This window comes from Nannobrachium achirus (assembly GCF_963921795.1).
Source record: "Nannobrachium achirus genome assembly, chromosome: 22".
Taxonomy (NCBI): domain Eukaryota; kingdom Metazoa; phylum Chordata; class Actinopteri; order Myctophiformes; family Myctophidae; genus Nannobrachium; species Nannobrachium achirus.
Window position 1 is genome coordinate 30,798,457 of NC_137829.1, and position 9,563 is coordinate 30,808,019.

Consider the following 9,563-nt stretch of genomic DNA (forward strand, 5'->3'; position numbering starts at 1 on the left):
TATATGGGCATAAAACGTACGTTAATTAGTAATGCCAAGCAGGGTCTTGGTGAGTTAGGGCCTTGGTTTGATGCCTGTGGATCTCCATATATAGGCATAAGGGGGTACCCTAACATTCTCATTTTTGGCCTGGGATTTATGATATCAGAAATCTCCATGTATGGGCATAAAAGTTTTTTTTTCTTTTTCTGGGAATGACCATATACAGTATGGACTTTTATACCCTGAGAAATCTTGTAGCTTGTCTGACTGTCAGTACAGGAAGTGATGTCACGTGACATCCTTTTTATGCCCATATATGAGTCATTCTGTACCACATCACTGTGACTCACTGACATCAGGTGACATCACTTCCTGTACGTACAGTCAGACAATACTGACAGTCAGACAAGCTACGAGGGTTAGGGTCGCAATAAGGGCCATGAGAGGGCCATCTATGCCCGGGGCATAGATGGGCATATGTCTGATAAGCTTGAGGATTGGTGGATTGATGAGCTTCACGTGACACTCTGACCAGGCTATAAGTGGGCCAATTTCCATGATTGGTCAGGTTTCACTTCACTTTGAAACGGGTGAAGTGGGCACAGACCTCTAGTAGGCCTATTGAAATCAACATTTGGCACCAATAACCGACTTAACCTAGTTTATGCAGATTAATCGAATGATCGTGAAGCAAGGATTTTATTTTGTTCTTCTATATCAGTGGTTCTCAACCTTTTCAGGCCGCGACCCCCAAAATAATCATATTTTAACTGGGGAACCCCCCCCCCCCCCCTCCCTGACGAGCACTAAGAGTTGAGGCATTACATTTTGTATAACACCGTTCTATTGTGAAAATAGCAGATCTACATGCTAGATTGGCTATTTTCATAATTTCTGCCTCTAATATTTGCAAATTTGGCCAATGTTTAATTTGTCATTTCAGAGGTATTAAAAAGTCCTTAAATTGTCACTTTAGAAATGTGCAGATACCCTCTATACTCTTAAACTTTATGTTGGTTTGTTTACTGTTGAGAAAACAATGTTTCACGCAAAGTTAATCATCTGGGGACCCCCAAAATAAATTGGGGACCCCGGCCCCCAGGTTGAGAACCAATGTTCTAATGAACAAATCCATATGGGCGGAGCTGGAGGTTACATGGACCTCTATACAGCACACCACCACAATTGCCCAAATTCCATCCATAGGGGACACTACGTACAAATGTAAAATGTTGCACCGTTATGTCATATATAAATTAAATTATCCTCAGGTCCTGGCAGCTGCAACGCACCACTTACACAGCCCTGGCAGGGCAACCCAGCCTGGCAGAGATATGCAACTGGCAGATTTCTAATTGGGGCATATGGGTGGTTAGAGGGGCGCCAAGTCAACCCACATTAGAATGCTGATGGCTTGGCTAAATGACAGGTCTAGCCATGTTGGGAATTAAATCGATTCCTTTAATGAGAATGATTTGAATAATATTTGGAGATCATATCAGCGATTTGGCCCCATTTCCCATCCATTTCTCTCTTCAGTCACAATCATATTGACATGAAACTATCAATGCCCTTTCTGATTTTATTCCCCAACGGAAGGACAACACAATACAATGCATGAAAGGCAACATCGGGTGAACCATTCATAATTATATGATATCCCATTTTTGGGTTTCCAACAGTAATTGTTTGAAGGTCTATGAACTGCATTTAGCATCTGCTCTGGCCATGATTTGTTTCAATGAAAAAAAACTGCTTTAGTGCGAGTCGTTCAGAGATCCAATCTTCAGCCTTTCCGATTGTCTCACAGACGATCACTTTTAAACATGTTTGAAATTCATCTGAAAGATCACTACTGTCAGAGGGAACGTGGTGAATCAGACGACTTCTGACATTACCACCGGTCAGAACAACCTGTCAGAACAACCTGTTCTGACATTACAACCGGTCACCGGTCAGAACACCCTGTTCTGACATTATGAGCGGTCAGAAGAAACTGTTCTGGGCGCATTGGACTGTCTGCATGCATCTTCCCAGACACATCAAGAAACCGTTTGCCCGTCGCCATGGGAGGTTTAACCACTTAAATCACAGCATCCGTAAAAGCTTTAGAAGAATATAGCAGATCGACAAGCAAACAATAATCAACTCCATAGAAAGAAATGATCTAACAACACCCCAATTCCCTTTACACTCAGGGAAATTGGAACCAGATAAAGATGCAAAATGGTAGTCCTTGTTGCCACAAATGTACTGCATTGCTTTGTCTAGCTTTTTTCTGTTTACTGCAGACCTCCCATGCTTTCTCTCTCTCTCTCTCCTTTCCTATCCATGTATTTCCCCTCAAGGCCACAACACATACAATGCATGTATCCTCCCTATACTGATCTGCTTGCTACTGGCAAATAAACACCTTTTTCAAAGTGCTACTCTCTCTGTGTGTGTGTGTGTGTGTGTGTGTGTGTGTGTGTGTGTGTGTGTGTGTGTGTGTGTGTGTGTGTGAGCGTGCGTGCGTTCGTGCGTGCGTGCGTGCGTGCGTGCGTGGGGTAGAAGGAGGAGGTAACCAGGTGTAATGGCTATTTTGTTGGTTCCAAACAAGCCTTCAAAACCCACTGATGCACCTTTTAGGCTGTACGCAGGTAAAGAAGCCACAGTGCCAGAGAGGAATGCCATGCCTGAAAATAAGTAAAAGTAAAATATCGTCGTTGTCGGATGGGAACCTTGTATGTCCAAAACCGTTCGTTTTGTATTTATCATCTAAAAAATATACTAAACTAGTGAAAACAGCCGATCTACAAGCACACAACGCCTCGCGATGTGCTTGTAGATCGGCTGTTTTCACTACTTTTGTGCGACGGCCTTGTATGATGAAGCAGGGCTTTACTTTGCGAAAAAAACATAAAAATGTGAAACTTGGAGATACGACGTTTCTGCCCGACAGTGACGATATGCAAAACAAAAATGTACTTCAACTGTGTGGTCGACGATGTGTTTGTTACCTGCGTCTCAAGGTGCAGCCGTGGGTTTGGAAGGCTTGTTTGGAGCAGACGAAACAGCCATTACACCACCAGGGACCAGTAAGAGGTGAGTGGTGGGAGGCTGGGGGTGGGCGGTGCTTGGATGTTTACCGAGCGGAGGAAGGAGAGACGGAGGGATGGAGGGATGGAAGGATGGAGGGCAGAGGAGGATGAGGGGGCGGAAGAAAGACCTCTTCACCCCGAGATCATCTCTCTCTAGCTATCTCTCTCTCTCCTGTTTGCATCCACTTCTCTCTCTCTCTCTCTGTCTGCCTCAGTGGTGGAAAAAGTACTCAAATGTTTTACTTAAGTAAAAGTATCAATACTGCAATGTGGAAATACTCTGTTACAAGTAAATGTCCAGAATTAAGTGTTCTTGAGTAAAAGTACAAACGTATTGGCATCAAAATTTACTTAACGTACCAAAAGTAAATGTACAAAATGTTTGAAAATAGCAGATATACAAGCTCACAACGTATTGTGATGCGCAATGAGCTTGTAGATCGGCTATTTTCAAATAGCTACGGTATAAAAAAGTGGTTTCATTATGTTTTATAATATTGTATATCTGCAAAGTAACTAGTAACTAAAGTTTTCAAATAAATGTAGTGGAGTAAAAGTACAATATTTGCCTCTGAGATATAGTGGAGTAGAAGTAAAAGTACTGAAAACTGGAAATACTCAAGTAAAGTACAAATGCCTCAAAACTGTACTTAAGTAAATGTACTTGTTCTGCCTCACTCATTTCATTCTATGTAACATACTTTTACAAACATCCTCATTTGCTCTCCACACCTGTTATGTAACGAAGTCAAGACCGCAAAACCGAAATGGAATAACTCATTATTATTCCTTTTGCAAAGAGCCGATGGAATAAAGGATTTTGAGTTCCTTGACGTTGTGTAACTATGCAATCACTATAGAGCATCGCAGTTGAAGCCCCACCCCGTCTTCACTATGGTGTCGGAAGCGTTTTCCCCATTCATTTCTTCCATAGACATTTCATAACGTTTTTAAGCCTCGGACAAAGCCACCTCGGCTGGAGAGGAATCTTGACAATATTCTTTTTTTTTTAATGCAACAATTAATTAGAAAGCTGACATTTTACAACCACCAGCCTAGTTAACTCATTGAATGCCATTTCAAGATGGCCCCCAAGTACCAGACTGCCACTATCCTAGATTTCTAGTGCACGGATCAATTTTTAGTGCACGGATCGTGCACGCCCATGCACCATATATGCATCATATGTGTAGTACTTTTTAACAGCTTTCAAACAAAAAAATCCCCTTGGAAATCCGTTCAGGCATTCATGAGTTACAAGCCTTCAAAGTCAGACAAAACAGCCATTTTTGACATTTTGAAAGATGTGTTTGTTTGTTATGGGGCTACACACCCGCAGCAAGCGTCTGTTTACCTGGTTACCATGGTAACCCTTAACTCGTCTGTGAACGAGTTGAAGAAAGCCTGGCAAGTGAGGTGTTTATGACACCACATCAAAATATGAATATAGGATAACAACCTTTATTTTGTTGTTCTTCTTTAGAACCATTTTCTTTCACATCAGGATGTAAAGATCATTAGACTCAGATCAATAACCCACCTTCCACCATCTCCCAGACTCCCTCGCCAGTCAGAGATATCAGTTTGAATTAATGTAGAATTATGTGCATGACGTCATTTCATTTGTATCTACAGTAGATGTGATGAGACTTTTGATGAAACATTTGTTTGAATATTTAATTTTAAAAGTAAAAACTATCTTACGCGTATGCCAGTGATCACCAGCTCCTGTGCCACTGTTGGTACCCGTGCCTAAGGTTGCCTAACCCTGCACTACAGCCTTAACGTGTACACAGAACCATCCCGGAATAATGAAATAACCATTTCATTTAGTGATTGGTTCTTCATGTTCCTCATTATGGTACATTATGAGAACATTTTAATGTCAAGTTCAGTCAGATAACTCACGATTTTTTATTATTAATGAGTAATAAAAGTGTGTATATGTCACGTTTATCTTGGTGGTCTGGCTCTACTACTTAGGAGTAGGGAGATATATAGATATAAACAATTTGGTGGAAATGTAGGCAGCGGTTGATGAAGTATACTACTGTACACAGCGTTTAAGTGGTTAAGGGTTTTAAAGAACCTGGATATCACTCTGAAGAACCAGTTTTGGTACCTTTATTGATACGGCTGTACAGTGTGTGCTCATGCTGTTTTGAGCAATAGTCTGATTATATCAACTAGTTGTGAGTGTGTGTGTGTGTGTGTGTGTGTGTGTGTGTGTGCGTGCGCGTGTGTGTGTGTGTGTGTGTGTGTGTGTGTGTGTGTGTGTGTGTGTGTGTGTGTGTGTGTGTGTGTGTGTGTGTGTGTGTGTGTGTGTGTCTGTCTGTGTGCAGCCTGTGAGTCAAATTCACAAGCTCAGGGTTTCCTGCAGCACTTTACAGGCCAGGCGCCCCGCCTGGCCAGAAAACCCCCCCGCCCCCCCAAGGGTATAAAAAAAAAAAAAAGAAAAAAAATTTTTTTTTTTTTTTTTTTCAAAATAATTTTTTTTTCAAAAAAACTTTTTGGACCTCCAACAATGTACTAGGCATGATCGCGATCGCGAAATTGCATGTTTAACCCCCATACCAACCCTATCTTTCAAACATGGCAGCCATGTTTGTTTACATTTGAAGAAAACATAAGGGCTGGTATCTCCTGAATGCCTGAACGGATTTCCAAGCGAATTTTTTTGTTTGAAAGCTGTGAAAAGCGTGTACATGCATAGTGCATCATCTGTGCACGAATTCGTACACCAGCGTGCACACTATTTTTTTAACCCTTTGGTGGCGAACCGGCAATATAAGTTATTCAATGTTGAATAAATGTGGATGATAGCATGTAGTTGTGTTTTCCGTCATTATGGGCACATTCATGTGTTTTTTATAGGGCAAAAATAAGAATTAATATTAAAAATTAAGTGAATTAATTACTCAAATTAATTAATTAATTATCAAAAAATTTCGTGAGATCCCCCCCTGGTCAAGACTTTTTCCTGCAGGAAACCCTGCTACATGTGTAGGTACGGCGTGCATACTGTAATACACGGCTGGAAAGCTCCAATGATCATTGTTAATTATCAGCTACATCAGACACCCACGTGTCATCTCATCTTTCTGTCATATTATGAATCATGACGTTCTTTCGCCAGAAATGAGCCTGTTCAATATAGAGCGTAAGTGCATTCATAATGGAGACCTTTTGCTGTTCACGAGGCAATACAGTGTGAACTATTCACCCGATGACAATACATGTTTTGGGACTGCTTGTGATTATGAAAGAGACATGGAGCTATGGGGGCGTTCATAAAATAAGTTTGACGTGCTTCAAACAAAGTCTCTTTAACTTTGGATGAATTCAAACCTGATTCTGGGGGGGAAATGCCAGACTGACAGCATGCAGGCGTCACAAACGTACATTAAAAAGGTATTAGGCTATACTTACATATACACACGTATATTAAACCAGAGCTTCTCAACCTTTTCAGGCAGCGACCCCCCAAAATAATCATATTTTAACTGGGGACCTATACTAAACTAGTGAAAACAGCAGATCTACAGATCTCGGCTGTTTTCACTAGTTTTGTGCAACAGTCTTGTATGATGAAGCAGGGCTTTGCTTTACCAAAAGACGTACACATTTGAAACTTGGAGATACGAGGTTTCTGCCCGACAGTGACGGTATTTTAGTGATTATGTTGCGAGGAAAACATTGAGATAATAGCCATTTGGTTAGAACTGACTGAAAATAACTTTGTACTATAAGTTTAAAATGATACTAAATAAATTCCAAGTCCAAAATAAATTGCAAATATTATCAAATTATCTCGCGGCACCCTGGACTGCAGTCACGGCACCCCAGGCCCAGGGTGCCCCGTCACCCACTTTAAAAAACCTTGATGTACTGTATTGTAACACTGAAGATAAAGTGTAAATATAGTGTACTTTGTGGCATTCAGGAACTTCACATTTGATACACATTTGGTTTAGCTAATGGACCTTGATGCAGAGACAATGAAAGGTTAGCTAGATAGTATTTCCATAACTAACTAGTCCAATTGTCCAGGTCGTACATTGCAATATTAAGTGACAAGACAATGTTTTAGACAAATGCATGTCGATTATACACTTGTCATTACTAAGTCCCTCCATGCTAGTTTCAACAAGTTACAGTGTAAGTAAGGACCCGTGCTGGACCCACCTTTTCCCGTCTTTTCCTCAATCAACGCCCTACTTGATCATCCTAGATCAGCGGCACACACAAGCTCCAAAGTAGCAGATCTACAAGCTCAAAACGCGACACGAAGCGACGCATTTTTTTATTTGATTCTTGAAAAGTAACTGCTATGGAATGATGAGGTTTCCACCCGGCAGAGACCATAGAATCGTTCACACACACGTGTGTCACTATCGACCAATGCTCACAGCGTCTCACTCTCTCCTATAGTGACAAATGCTCACTGTGTCTCACTCTCTCATGCGGTGACAAATGCTGCCAGCGTCCAGGCAGTTTGTCAGTGTCAGCCTCAAGAGCCAGTACTGTTCAATTATACATACTGACTGATGTTGGTTCCTCCTAGGTGTAAATAACGCGTCCACGCTTTCCCCAATGACCCTAAGCGCGACAGTGGGGGCGCGGGGGGCTGCAAGGGAAAGGAGCGTTTGTTTTCGGTGATGATGAGGGAGGCGCGCCGTCTCAGGCGACCATGAGCCACGTGAGACACCAGCGAGCGAGTGGTAGCGAGCGAGTCGCCGTGTCGAGCGTTGCGACGGTCGCATAAGCCGATTCAGCATTGTTACCGAGTTATGTGCCGTTATGGACAGAATAGTGATCCCCCCGACTTTTGGCACCTCCGCGCGGTCCAAGTGAACGCAGCGATGCGCTCCCTACCTCCTTGCCCACCGCTGGCCCCAACGTTGAAACGCCAGGTCGCCCTACAGACAGGCCTGCTCTGTCTGGATATACCTGAGTCACAACAGTATGGCCACCTTGCAAACCACAAGAGATTATTTCAGTGTTCATTGTATTCCAAATGGTCTCCATGTCAGTGTTGTTGCTCATCACAGACCTGGGATAGAAAGGTCCTGGTAGGAGATACAACCATCAGTACTAGAGGTCTTGGTAGGAGATAAAACCATCAGTACTAGAGGTCCTGCTAGGAGATAAAACCATCAGTACTAGAGGTCCTGGTAGGAGATAAAACCAGCAGTACTAGAGGTCCTGGTAGGAGATAAAACCATCAGTATTAGTGGTCCTGGTAGGAGATAAAACCATCAGTACTAGTGGTCCTGGTAGGAGATAAAACCATCAGTACTAGTGGTCCTGGGAGGAACTGGAGTACCATAACATTAAAGCTGATACATTATATTCGAGAGGTTCTCTTTACTGACTGGATGAAAATGGATTTTGTTTTCTAAAGAGCTGGAATAATGGGGAGTAGAGATCCTGTGAGCAAATACTTTCAGACTATTTCAGACTATCAGAATATGGAGCTTTTCATCAGTCCCAACTATTTGGCTTGACGCCATGCAGAGACCGTTCTATACGAGGCACAGCACATGTCATCATACAGTAGCCTTTACAGTTATGCTCGCGGAAAGCAACACTCTCCACCCAGCTTTACCAGATGGTTTAAAGAGACTAGGTATTTATTGAAACTATAGAGAAAACCACATTTACACTTAAAGGTTCCGCTCAAAGAGGTTTGGAGCCACTTCCTTGAATATTACGAGAGCTTACAGGTGCCACTTAACGAGAAGAGCTAAGTGGAAGACAGCAGGCTTCCCCTTCCCTCCCCTCTTCTTTTCCTTTTTCCTGCTTTTTCTTTACAATCTTACTAAGACCTCTATCTCCTTCGTTCCTCTATTTTCTTTAATAATAATAGTAGTATATAAAAAACATGTGATATACATTTTTTTTCATTTTACAAGTCTTATTACCGATTTATATGTTCAGAACAAAACAATAAAAAAAATGTTTTTGGAGTTTAAAAATAGCCTATAATACTTTCGTATTTTTTACAAAAACAAATCACTGAAGCTCTATCTGCTCATTGCAATGTGCACACACTCACTACTATCACACTTATATTAACACTCACACATCCATGCCCATGCCCATGCAGACAAAGACGCTTTTTGTCTTTTGATGACAGAGCTCACTGCCAGGCAGCTGCTCGTTACCTCGGCGAGAGGGGGAACAGGACATTTACATAAATACAATTGCCATTACCGTCATTTACATAAACGCCCGGCCATTATGCCCACTTGTTGCTGTCCTCTTGTCATATCCACACAGTTTACTCAGCTCCGACGAGTGCACAGAAGGTCGGGTCCATTTGGTTCCCTTCCGTCGGAGCTGAAATTGTACCGCGCCGAAAGATGAGACGCGACGCGGTGCCAACAAACCAGAGAGAGGGACACACGATACCACCACATTGGAATGGGCATTCCTGAAAATGCTGCCATTCTGATACACCAGATATTCCTATACAGTAGACAGGTGGTGTTTTCGCAG